Below are 12,795 nucleotides of genomic sequence, written 5' to 3'. Positions count from 1 at the left end.
TGTTGTGGTTTATGGTCTAATGTTTGACTCCTAGATCCATTTTGAGTTAATTTTTGTGAAAGATGTAAGATAGGAGTCTCATTTCATTTTTTGCATGTATTTATCTAGTTTTCTCAGAGGAGAAAGAAGAGACTATTCTTTCCTCACTGGGTATTCTTGCCTCACTTGTTGAATATTAGTTGACTATATATGCTGGGATTTAATTATGAATAACCCTGTATTCTGTTCCATTGGTGTATATGTCTTTTTTTAGGCTAATTCTATATTGTTTAAATACTATAGCTTTATAGTATAACTTGAAATTGAAAGGTGTGATGTATTTCACTTTGGATAGTGTGGACATTTTAACAGTATTAATTCTTCTGATCCATGAACACAAGATGCCTTTCCATTTATTTGCGTTTTATTCTATTTTTCTCAATAAAGTCTTGTAGTTATCACTAGATAACTCTTTCACTTCATTGGTGAAATTTATTTAATTAATTATTTTATTGTTTTGATGCTATTGTGAATGGGAAAGGTTTTTTTTCAGATGTTTCCTTACTAGTATATAGAAATTAAACTGATTTCTATCTGGTGATTTTATATTCTGCAACTTTTTTTAATTGAATTGCTGGGGTTTTTCATCTTAAAAAACTCTGTAATCTGCAATAAATGTCACTTCTTCCTTTTTGAATTGGATATCTTACTTCTTGTATTGCCGAGTTGTTCTAGCTAAGACTTCTAGTTCTATATTGAATAAGTATGAGTGGGCTCCATGTCTTGTTCTTGATCTCTAAGAAAAAGTTTCCAAATTTTCACTGTTGAGTGTAATTTAACTTTGGGTTTGTCGTATATGACTTTTATTACTGAGGTATGTTCCTTCAATAACCAATACGCTGAGATATGTTCCTTATATTCCCAGTATGTTGAAGGTTTTATCAGGAAAGGTTATGATATTTTGTCAAATGCTTTTCTACATCTATTGAGATGATCAAGTTATTTTGTCTATCAATGCCATGTATTACATTGACTGATATGATTATGTTAATCTATCCTTGCATCCCAGGGATAAATCCCACTTGGTCATGGCATATAAGCAGTTTAATGTGTTCTTGAATTTGGCTTGCTGATATTTTTGCACCTATGTTCATCCTGGATGTTCCCGATAGTTTTCTTATCTTGAAATGTTCTGATCTATTTAATATCAGGGTAATGTTTGCCTTGCAGACAAAGTTTGGAAATGTTTTCTTCCTCCTTTTCAAATTTCTTGGTAGAGCTTTGGAAAGACTTGCATTAGTTATTCTTTTTTGTTTTATTTTTGTGGTTTTTCTGTTTTTTTTTCAGAGGGGCTAAAGATGCAGCATATGGAAGTTCCCAGGATAGGGGTTAAATTGGAGCTGCAACTGCCAGAATATGCCACAGCCACAGCAAGGCAGGATCCAAGTGGCGTCTGCAAACTGCACCACAGCTCATGGCAATGACAGATCCCTAACCCACTGAGTGAGGCCAGGGATCAAACCTGCATCCTCACAGATACTGGTCGGGTTGGTAACCCACTGAGCCACACTGGGAACTCTTTAATTATTCTTTAAATGTTTCATAAAATTCATCAGTGAGGCCATCTTGTCCTAGAGTTTTCTGTGTAGGGAGGTTTTTAAATTACTGATTCATTATGTTTACTGATTATGACTGTTCAGATTTTCTATTTCTTCCTGATTCAGTATTAGGAGGACGTGTATTTCTAGAAATTTATCGATTTTTCTTGGTTATGAAATTCGTTAGCATATAATTCTTCATAGAAATCTCTTATGAGCCTATGTATTTCTGTACTATTAGCTTAAATGTCTCCACTTTCATTTCTAATTTTATTAATTCAAAACTTTTTTTTTTTGCTTAGTCTAGCTAAAGGGGGTCAAGTTTGTTTATTTTTTTTAAAAGACAGATAAAGAAAAATGCTATTTGATATCCCTTATACATGGAATCTAAAAAATCAAACTTATAAAAACATTGAGTAATATGGTGTTACCAGGGGCTGGGAGAATAAAAGAGATGTATAAACGTGAATCTTATAGTAAATAAATCATAGAGATCTAAGGTACTGTATAGTGAATAGAGACAATAATATTATTTTGTAATCATCAAACTTGCTAAAAGACTAGATCTAAATAATTCCAACCACAAAAACAGAAATGATAATCATATGACATTACAGAGGTACATACCATCATTAAAACAGCAATTGTATTATAATATATAAATGTATCAAAACACATCATAGGAGTTCCCGTCGTGGCGCAGTGGTTAACGAATCCGACTAGGAACTATGAGGTTGCGGGTTCGATCCCTGCCCTTGCTCAGTGGGTCAAGGTTACGGCATTGCCGTGAGCTGTGGTGTAGGTCACAGACGCGGCTCGGATCCTGCGTTGCTGTGGCTCTGGCGTAGGCTGGCAGCTACAGCTCCGATTCGACCTCTAGCCCGGGAACCTCCATATGCCGCAGGAGCGGCCCAAGAAATGGCAAAAAGACAAAAAAAAAAAAAAAAAAAAAGAAAAAATCATAAACTTTAAACTACATTATGTTATACATCAAATGTATTTCAATTTTTTAAAAAAGCATACAAATTTTAAACTAAGGATATGCATGGATAAAGATTATAGGTAAATCTTACTTCTTTTTTATAATTTTTCATACTTATTCATATTTTCTTGCCATGAGCTCATATTATTTTCATAAGGATTTCAGAGAATTATAATAACCACATAGTGTTAGTGACTAATTGTAAGAGAGGATGTATTACAATAATACTGCAGGGATCAATTTTCCACAAGAAAGATAAAGCAGCTTTGGGAAGCAAGCCAATGGAAAAAAAAAAAAAAAGAAGACACTGAAAACAAGTTTACAGCAAACTGTAACATTTGGAATGGATGGGCAGTGGGGTCCTACTGTATAGCACAGGGAACTGTGTGATTGGGTCACTTTTCTGTACAACAGAAATTGAAGAAACACTGTAAATCAACTATACTTTAATAATAAAAAAAAAGAAAAACAAGTAAGTTTAAATGTAGCTAAGGTCCCTGGAAATACACACAATTACCTGAAGGTACCATGTAAATCATAGGAAAATACAGTGACCTTAATTGAGTAAAACTATAATTTTGAAGAACATTCTATACAAAACATAATAAGCAAAGTTAAATTTTGGAAAAAAAAAGATTTCCTCTTTTTTTCTGTTAAAAATAGTTTGGGAAAAAAACTAAGACTATAATTAGGACAGGAAAGTATATAATTTATGATGAAAGCATTGGGTCATATTTTCCAGACAGAAAAGAATAATGAATTTTAAAATGAAGAAAGAAACAAATTTAAAAAAGAGAGATGGGTATACTGTTTTGATCAGATATCCAGGAAATTTTTACTCCTCTATATTTTCCTTACACATTAAGCAATGTGGACTTATTCTAGTATGCAAAGTGGCAACATTCTTTCTAATTGGTAAGGATCTGGGACCACAAGACAGAATAATTCTGAAACAATTCCAGGCAAATACAGCTTCACCAAGGAGCTTTCTTTAGTTTGAAATGCATTGTTCAAAAAGGTGACCTCTGCTGCAGAAAGTTGTGGTGTACGTCTCCCCCTGCGGGACAGGCCTTCTGGGGGACTCAGTGAGGTGAAGGTGAGGGCCCCTCACAGCCAGTTACACATTCACATCCTACTGCAACATCAATTCAGGGCTAAAGAAGTCTTACGTAAACAAATGCAGCAATATGGTCACTCAAAGATGAAAAAGCACAAGTATATTACTAGGTTGTAAATAAGACTGTTCCACAGAAATTCCAGACAGCAATACTAAGACTCCTCAATATCAGCGAGCAGTGATTTAGACAGAGAGTTTAGGAAATTTGGACAAAGTTTAAAGTATAAGGATTACAGACCTTAGAGAATGATAGAAGTGAAATCATCTGAATTACAATTTTTCCTTGGTGTTTCCTCATAGTCAGGGAAATGAAATACTAATGACTAAAGTAATCTTCCAGAAAGTCTGGCTGGAGTAAACAAACACTTCAGTAGAACTGTAATAATCAACAATTAAAGGTGAGTTAAATCCTACATGGCCACTCTCCAAGAATCTACTTAAAAATTAACAGCGTTAACTGATGATGATTCTGAGTTGTAACACTGTTTAACAGTACCTTCTCCTCACTACTGTGTACTGGCTCTATCTCATTTCTTATTAATACACACACACACACACACACACACACACACACACACACACACACACTTGCACAAACAGACAGCAGAAGAAACTGACATTAGATCAGACTTCAATCACCTTTCCAAGGACCACAGGGGTGAGGTCTGTTTAGAACAGCCATGACTGAAAACAATATGGCATTTCCTCAAAAAATAAAAATAGAATTACCATGTAGTCCAGCAATTCCTCTTCTGGGTACATATCCCCCCCCAAAAAAAATGAAATTAGGTTCCCAATGAGATATTTGTACACCATATTCCTAAAAGCACTACTCATGAGTCAAGAGGTTGAGGCAACCCGATAGCTCATCAACAGGTAAAGCAACAAACAAAATGAGATTTCTACAAACAATGAAATAATACTCAGCTTTTAAAAGGAAGTTGCAAGCACATGTTGCACTGTGGATGAAACTTATGCTAAACAAAATAAGTCAGTCACCAAAAGACTAAAATACTGTATAATTCAACTTACATGAGGTACCCAGACTAGTCAAATTTGAGGAAACACAGAGTAGAATGAAGGTTGCCAGGGCCTGTGGAAAGAGGAAAATTGAGTCTTAAATGGGCATAAATTTCTAGTTTTACCACATGAAAAATCCCAGAGATTGGTACACAATGTGAATATAGTTAACACTTTTACTTGTGCACGTGGGAATGATTGAGACAGATAAATTTAATATTATATGTAGTTTATCACACTATTTCAAAAATAGCACTACTCAATTCCAGATAAGATAATATCAGATTTTATCTTATTCGTAGCAATCCTTTCCACTTTTTTTGGTCATTGAGCAAATATTTTTCACAGGAAATGGAAGAGTTTGTCCAGAGCTCTGGAGAAAATGGCATTGTGGTATTTTCTTTGGGGTCAATAGTCATTAACCTGACAGAAGAAAGAACCAATACAATTGCATCAGCCCTTACCCAGATTCCACAAAAGGTAGATAAAAATAACTTAATAGTAGACAATGATTTAATGAGTATGTTAATCTCTATAAAAGGTCTGTTTACAGAAATTTTCTGCAAGAAGTACAAAGTATTATGATAGCTCCAAAGTATCTCAGATATATTTAAAAACCAAAATTAACCTGGCAGGTCTTATAACCATACAGAGAGTGTGTGGTCCACAATAGTTCTGGATTAACATTGTAATCAAAAAGAAATTTATTTAGGAGATGCAGTGTGAATTTTGGTATTATAATGAGATTGTGGACAGGAAAAGAAATCACTAAATTCTACCTTGTCATTTGCTCCTTTTCCTTGAAGGACTCCTAAGGACGTGGTACACATAGAGATGTTCTCAGGAGCTAAATTTTAACAGTAGGTGAACTTGTACAGTAATGTTAAGCAATACTGATGAAAGTCTGGAATACGACATGCAGTTCATACTTTCTAGGTAATCCTGCCACATTTTACTTCTCCTAAATTTTAGAAGAGACCCATTCAGTGTGGTTTCCAGGCTGCTGTTCAGAGAAAGGATGGCCAGGGCTCACTGAGCTGCCTCTAGGTACCCCTGCAGCCGCAGTGATTTAAAGAAACAGAAACATCAGCCTGCCCTGGTTGACTGGGTCCTGCCAAAGTCTGAAGCAGGAAGATAAAAGAAAAGATGAAGATGGGGTCTTGCCCTTAGTGTGAACCCTGTGCACTGTAAAGTCTGGCCCTTAATGAACTCTGCTTCTAACCTATCAGAGTACCCCTCCTCATTGAGGAAGAAGGAACAATAAAAAGAAGAGGAGCATGGAAATGGTTCAGCTGCCTCCTTCTCCGTAAAATATGGCAGAAACTTATTTTCTAATATGCAAAATACACCTGGGGTCTTTGGACATTTACAAACTACTTTTTAGCTTACAATCTGGTATTGTTATTATTCTCCTAACCACCTATGCTATTTTATTTATTTATTTATTTTTGGCTAGAAACCTAAAATTACTTCATAGCAAATAAAAGTTAAACACTTGTAAATTACAATCTGGTTTATGCAAATTATTTAGGAATTCCGAAGTTAGTAACTCATTTTGGTACTGTGCATAGAAACCACATTAATCAATGCTGTCAATGCTTTGTGCTTCATGGTTGAAGTGTTTAGGGCCAGTTAAATAAATATTAGCATCACTATTTTGAAACTTTTCAACAGCACTATCGACACTTATAAGTTATCAACAGGCTCTTCTTTTCTAAATTTAAACAATTTCCATGCCCAATAATAGTGGTAATACTCTGGATTCATGTCAAAAATTACCAATTGTCATTTTTCTTGGAAATAGTGCCTCACAATTTGTAGTCTAAGAAGTTATACTCTCTAGGCAGCATTAATTAACTTATTATTAATAAATTATAAATAAGCAGAAATATTTATTTCTCCTAAGTGGTGGTGCATGCATTTTCATTTGGTAAAGAAAAAGATGTAAAACTAAAAAACAAGGTATATTAATAAGTGGATATAACTTAACTACCTTCTATAATAGTTAAAAAAAAATAAGCCATTAAATATCTTATTTGAAAGTGAGAGCTAGTATATAAAGCAAAACAAAGTACAGGGGTTATTAACAATTTGCCACAGCCTGTTTGCACTAGAATCAAGACCATCGAACAATTTCTTAAAAATTTGAATTTGTCATTGAAAATCTCATTTGTTTATGTCATCATCTGTGATATGTCATGATTGCAGTCCATACCTGATTGAACATAACAATAAGTATATAAAATGTGGTTATTCCTATAGATGTTAGTGCATTAGCAGTTATCATTACTTTAGACCTCTTGCCCTTGTTTTTTTATCTGTCATATGGAAGACATTTCACCAGAGGTCTTCTAATCTCTTTGGAACTCTAATGTTAAAACCCTGAAGTCCAACATGTGGAATAAGCTATTTTCTTTACCCTAACAGGTTCTGTGGAAATATGATGGCAAGAAACCAGATACTTAGGACCCAATACTCAGCTGTATAAGTGGATCCCCCAGAACGACCTTCTTGATAAGACGTGGAAGAACAAATACTGAAAACATGAGTAACAGCTGATCAGAGTGATAATACTTCAGGAAATAAATTCATTGGGCATTTATTATTGAAACACATAAAAAGAAAACTTTATACATTCATTGTTATTTCCAGCTCTAGGTAAAAAAAAAAAAAAAAGGAAAGAAAGAGAGAGAGAGAGAAAGAAAGGAAGGAAGGAAGAAAAGAAAGAAGAAAGAAAGAAAGAAAGAAAGAAAGAAAGAAAGAAAGAAAGAAAGAAAGAAAGAAAGAAAGAAAGAAAGAAAGAAAAAGAAAGAGAGAGAGAGAGAAAGAAGGAAGGAAGGAAGGAAGGAAATAGAGCAGTTGATATTTTATTATGTACAGTCATGTCCCTTATGGCCAGAATCCAATATCTTCATTTTGGCTGTAACTACTTCTTACTCTGAATAACTTTGGGGATTGTTGTTCTGTTTCTGAATTCTTGCCTTACACCTAACTTTTCTCCTCTGTAGGGATGCTTTAAAGGCTATTAAAAAGTAACAGCTCCTCTTTTTGTTAGAGAGAGTCCACGGACTCTGTATTTTCTATACTGAAAAAATCCACAATCTTTTTCTTGAAGCAATTATGCATTTCATGATACAATGTAGCTTTTCCTTCCTCTGTTTCCAGCCCCACTACCTTTATCCTTCCTGCTGCCTGACATCCTTCCTACCAGACTAAAGGACTTCCCTACTTCTCTAAGAGAATTTATTTCTGACATGCCCCTCATACCCCCCCCTTTTTTTTGCACATACGGTTTCTTCTACCTGGAATGTTCTTTCAAGTTGTTCACTTGCCAAACTTGAATTCATTTGTGAAGTTCAAGTGACACAGAACTTCTTTCATGAAGTCTTCATTGACCTCTCCAGCAGATTTAGGGGTTTCTTGCTCTGATTTCTGAAAGAAATTTAAATGCAGTTTCAAGTACATAATTGTCTGATATCTATAAGATGCTGCTTCTTTCAGAGTCTTTTAATACTTATTGCTCATTTCATTTCTAAGACTTAAAATTAATACTTTTCTTGAAATTCACTCAATCCTAGGTCATCCAAAAACCAAAGCTTTCATAACTCATGGTGGCAACAATGGCATTTATGAGGCCATCTACCATGAGATACCTATGGTGGGCATTCCTCTGTTTGGTGACCAGCCTGATAATACATTGCTCACATGACAGCCAAGGGAGCAGCTGTCAGATTGGACCTGGAAACAATGCCAAGAACAGATTTGGTCAATGCCTTGAAGCAAGTCACAAATAATCCTTCGTGAGTGTGTGAGTGTGTGTGTGTGTGTGTGTGTGTGTGTATAATTTTTTTATCGATGCTATTTATAAAGAAGTTTTCATATGAAGACCAGGGAGGCAGCAATGAGCCTTGATATAAACACAAGAAGTTAAGATTTGCTCAACATTTTGAAAACAGGCAACAATAACCTATTGTAAGGGTGGCATTAAGTATTTTCCAGTGGTTTTAGGGGAAAGGATTGTCAGAGGTTTAAGGACAATGGAGAAATTTTGAAAGAACTAATGATTAGAATGAGAAGTCACTGAAATGGTAACAGAAGGATTAAGAGGATGCATTGGGAACAAAGTTAAAGTGTGGAACCATGAATGTTATAAGAATACCCATCCACACAGTTAAGACTTTCCTTCAGCAAGACAACTCCTCAAAAGTCTAAATTTTCAAATGGATTATTTCCAGTAAACAACCATGTCATAATCAATCTCAAATTCTCATTACATTTAATAATTCCCAAGTTTTCTATGCTAATATTTTGACCTCTGCGGGGAGCCGAGAAGATGCAGGGAGTCAAAAAAAGGACCTTGCCTGAGGCAGAAAGACCTGAAGGCAAGTTCCTAACCAAGGAAGGGCGCTCACCTGAACGGTACATGCTGAAGGTGGGCCTCCGGTTAGGATGAAAGCCTGCCTGTATGGTACAAGCCAAGGGCAGGCCTCAGGTTACACAGCTCTCATTTTGATGTTGATGGGGAAGAACTGGGGCTTTCCTGGGAAAACAATTTCCATGTTTATGCTGGAGAACATGAATTGCTTCTCAGGTGACCTAGTCTTTCCTGTTTTATTTGTTATTCAGTTTTTCTCAGTCTTTCCTGATTATTTACTTATTATTCTTATTTTCCATTCTTATTTTCCTGTGGTGATTTGTGATTTAACGAAGTTACAATAATAATATAATAAAAATTTCATCCTGAAGGACTTTTCCCTATTCATATCCAACTTAATTAATATATAGTGTTTATCTACTAACTAGTTAAGGTAGTCTTTAGAGTTAGGATTTTAATGAGGTTTGTAGAAGTTAGACATATATTATTCTTGATCAAAAGAAACCCAGCTGTGAGTTTTGTCCTTGATTTTAAAAACTTTTAGCGGTAGCTAGCTAAGTTGATTTGTATTTTCTCATACTGTTTCCCTGTCAAGGACGCTTTAAAGATAGACACTAGTCTGAAGACAAAAATTGTTATGTTTGTGGCCTCTTCAGGTTGTGGGAATTGGCCGGCCATGAGATGGTTTGTGCTGAGTCTCCTCTTTCCCACATGATATGCTACACCTGTTTGTCCTTGAATTGTACTCATTAAATTTAGTTAAGTTGAAGATTTTAAAATGTGATGTATTGCTACTGTACCATGTGATCAAAAAACAAAGCCTAAGAGTTAACCAATGTACTTTTAACACTATGATGTAATCTGTAGTAAAAAACTGTCTATATAATCAACCACTTATGCTAATAAAATTTGAGCAGTCCAGCGCCCTGAAAGAAGGGACAAAGAGGATGTCTCCGTAACTGTACATTCGTTGACACCGTGTCCCTCTCCTATCGGGATGTATACTCCCTGGCCTCCAGAGCTGGCCTCCGGCAGACCTCATCACTAATAAATGGTAAACAATTAGAATTTTCTAATTTACACAGTTACAACTATGTAGATACCACTTAAATGTAGGTACATTTTTAGTTCTTTTGGTTGTGCCTGGTTTTGTCTTATTTGGAAGAATGTAAAATCTAAAAGTAATTAACTTTGAAGATATGTTGGAATATCCTATTAAAAAGCCATATTTTCTGAAACCAGAAACATTTCATTTCCAAATCACTTCAGGATATAAGTGAATTTCAGTAATACATTACCATTAATATCATAACTATGATAAATATTTTTCCCCTTTTGTTTTGCAATGACTTTAGAAAGAAAATATTTTGAGAATATATTGGTAGTAACAGCACAGTGGACATTTGGGTGTTTTAAAAGTAGTGTCATTTGGAAGTTCTCTTGTGGCACAAGGGGTTAAAAATGCGGTGTTGCTGCAGCTGTGATGCAGGGCCAAGCTGCGGCACAGGTTCAGTCCCTGACTGGGAACTTGCACATGATGCAGGTGCGGCCTAAAATAAAATAAAGGGGTGTCTTTTTTAGCACAACTATTATTCTAAATGAGCACCATAAGAAGAACAATTTCTTCTAAAAAATATATCTTTCATTTGGTGGTTTCATGTAAAAGTATATCTCTCTAGTTTTATACATTTTTTTAAATGATGTAAAGCTGCTGTCAAAAAAATGAAGATAATTTGGAGTTGCGTTGTGGCTCAGTTGTGGCTCAGTGTTAACGAAACTAACTACTATCCATGAGGACGCAGGCTCCATCCTGAGCCTCACTCAGGGGGTTACGGATCCGGCATTGCCATGAGCTGTGGTGTAGGTTGCAGACATGACTTGGATCAAGTGTTGCTGTGGCTGTAGTGTAGGCCAGCAGCTGTTGCTCCTTTGACCCCTAGCCTGGGAACTTCCATATGCTGCAGGTGCAGACCTTAAAAAAAAAAAAAAAAGATAAAAGAAAAAAAATGAAGATAATTTATTAGCTAATATATACTGAACATTTGCAATATGCTACTCTTTGTACTAAGTCCTTTGCATATATTAAGTAACTTCTTCAGCAAAGTCTACTGTACTACAAAAATGTTTCCAGATTACTGCCCTCCTCTCAAAAGCCCAGTGCTTCCCCTGTGATTTTACAGAACAGAGGGATAAGTTATCTCACTGTTATTGCCACAGTGCCATGCCTCAGCACTTTGTGATTTGGAGTCCATGAGCCATATCTCTTTATTCTTCTTTCTTCCTTGTCTGCTAGTCCATCATCATTTCTACAATAGAAACAAATGTAACTGCAATACCTGAAAGTGAAATGTTAAGCAGAGTTCAAATTCTAAAGCTACTAACAAGAAAAGCAACAATACTAGCACACATTTACTGAGAGTCAATATATGCTAGGAATACCTCTAAGAATCAACATACTATTTCTCAAAAGAATCAGGTAAGGCATTATTCCTATCCATTCTATTTAATAATGTAAAACTGAGGAACAGAGAATAAAGAAGCAGACAATACGATAAGTGTCAGAGTTAGGATTCAAACCAAGGCAATCTACTTCCACACTTTTAACCACTACTTCACTAATATAAGGTTAACACCAACTCCTGATCAAACCTGCCTGGACATGTCTCTGAACCTCATCATGGATTTACCTCCTATCTCTGGATTAGGATAGTATTTTAAAATTTGCCTACCAGTCTCTTTACAATTCCTTGCTGGGTAATTCAAGCTTTGAACACTTAAAACATATATTGTTTTGTTTTTTGCTTTTGTGACTTAACTCATTCCATTCTTTAACCTACAAATACTTATCATATTCTCTCTTTTCTTCAGAGTTTGAAGTCCTATTTATTAAACACATTCTAGCCTATAAGCTAAGACCTCTATAATCATCTCTGAGGAAAATAATTTTCCACTCTTTGTTCCACTCATTTTTACCATCTGCATGAAAATTTCATGTATTTATCTTTTCTAGTTCATTCTACAAATCAATTTCTATTTGCTTTTCCTTCAGGTATAAAGAGAATTTTATGTGGTTATCAACCATTTAACATGATCAGCCCATGAAACCCCTGGACCGAGCAGTCTTCTGGATCGAGTTTGTCATGCACCACAAAGGAGCCAAGCACCTGTGGCCAGCAGCCCACAACTTCACCTGGTACCAGTACCACTCTCTGGATGTGATTGCGACTGCCATTTTCCTTGCTATAAAATGTTTCTTGTTTTGCTATCAAAGTTTTGTTACGATAGAAAAGAAGAAAAAGAGGGAGTAAAGTTTGAGATCCAAAGCCAGTAAGGCATAAAAGATAAGATTACTACCTTTAATTCAATCATGGTGACATAAGATTAGATTTTCCTTCAGAAATTAACAGAACATTGTAGATCAACTATAATAAAAAAATTTTAATTAAATAAAAATTTTAGCATGAAAACAAAAGATTTTCCTTCACATTTAACAAGAACTGTGCCTTCCTGATGTACCCAAAGATTTTACTCTTGGTTAAACATATTGTGTTAGTTAATCCATTCAACCCTAAGAATGGAAATAATCCTGTACATTTTTTGATAAATACTCTTCAGAAACATCTTCTGCATGAAAAATGCAATTGAGTAGAATATACGTGTACTTGTCAAGTAAAAAGAGGACCAGATACCTATGAAAGGCTACAAGACAAATTTTATTCAAACA

General features: G+C 35.2%; 1 pseudogene; it reads left to right on the top strand.

Moving 5' to 3' along the window:
* Window positions 1-5,047: 5,047 nt before the first annotated feature.
* LOC146400838 (UDP-glucuronosyltransferase 2B18-like) lies at window positions 5,048-12,467 on the top strand (annotated as a pseudogene).
* The last annotated feature ends 328 nt before the right edge of the window (window positions 12,468-12,795 follow it).

This window comes from Sus scrofa, chromosome 8 (assembly GCF_054392235.1).
Source record: "Sus scrofa isolate SSC_HxYL_T2T_F1_AM1 chromosome 8, Sscrofa_HxYL_maternal_Yorkshire_Landrace_v2.0, whole genome shotgun sequence".
Taxonomy (NCBI): domain Eukaryota; kingdom Metazoa; phylum Chordata; class Mammalia; order Artiodactyla; family Suidae; genus Sus; species Sus scrofa.
This window is presented reverse-complemented; position numbering and strand designations above follow the sequence as displayed.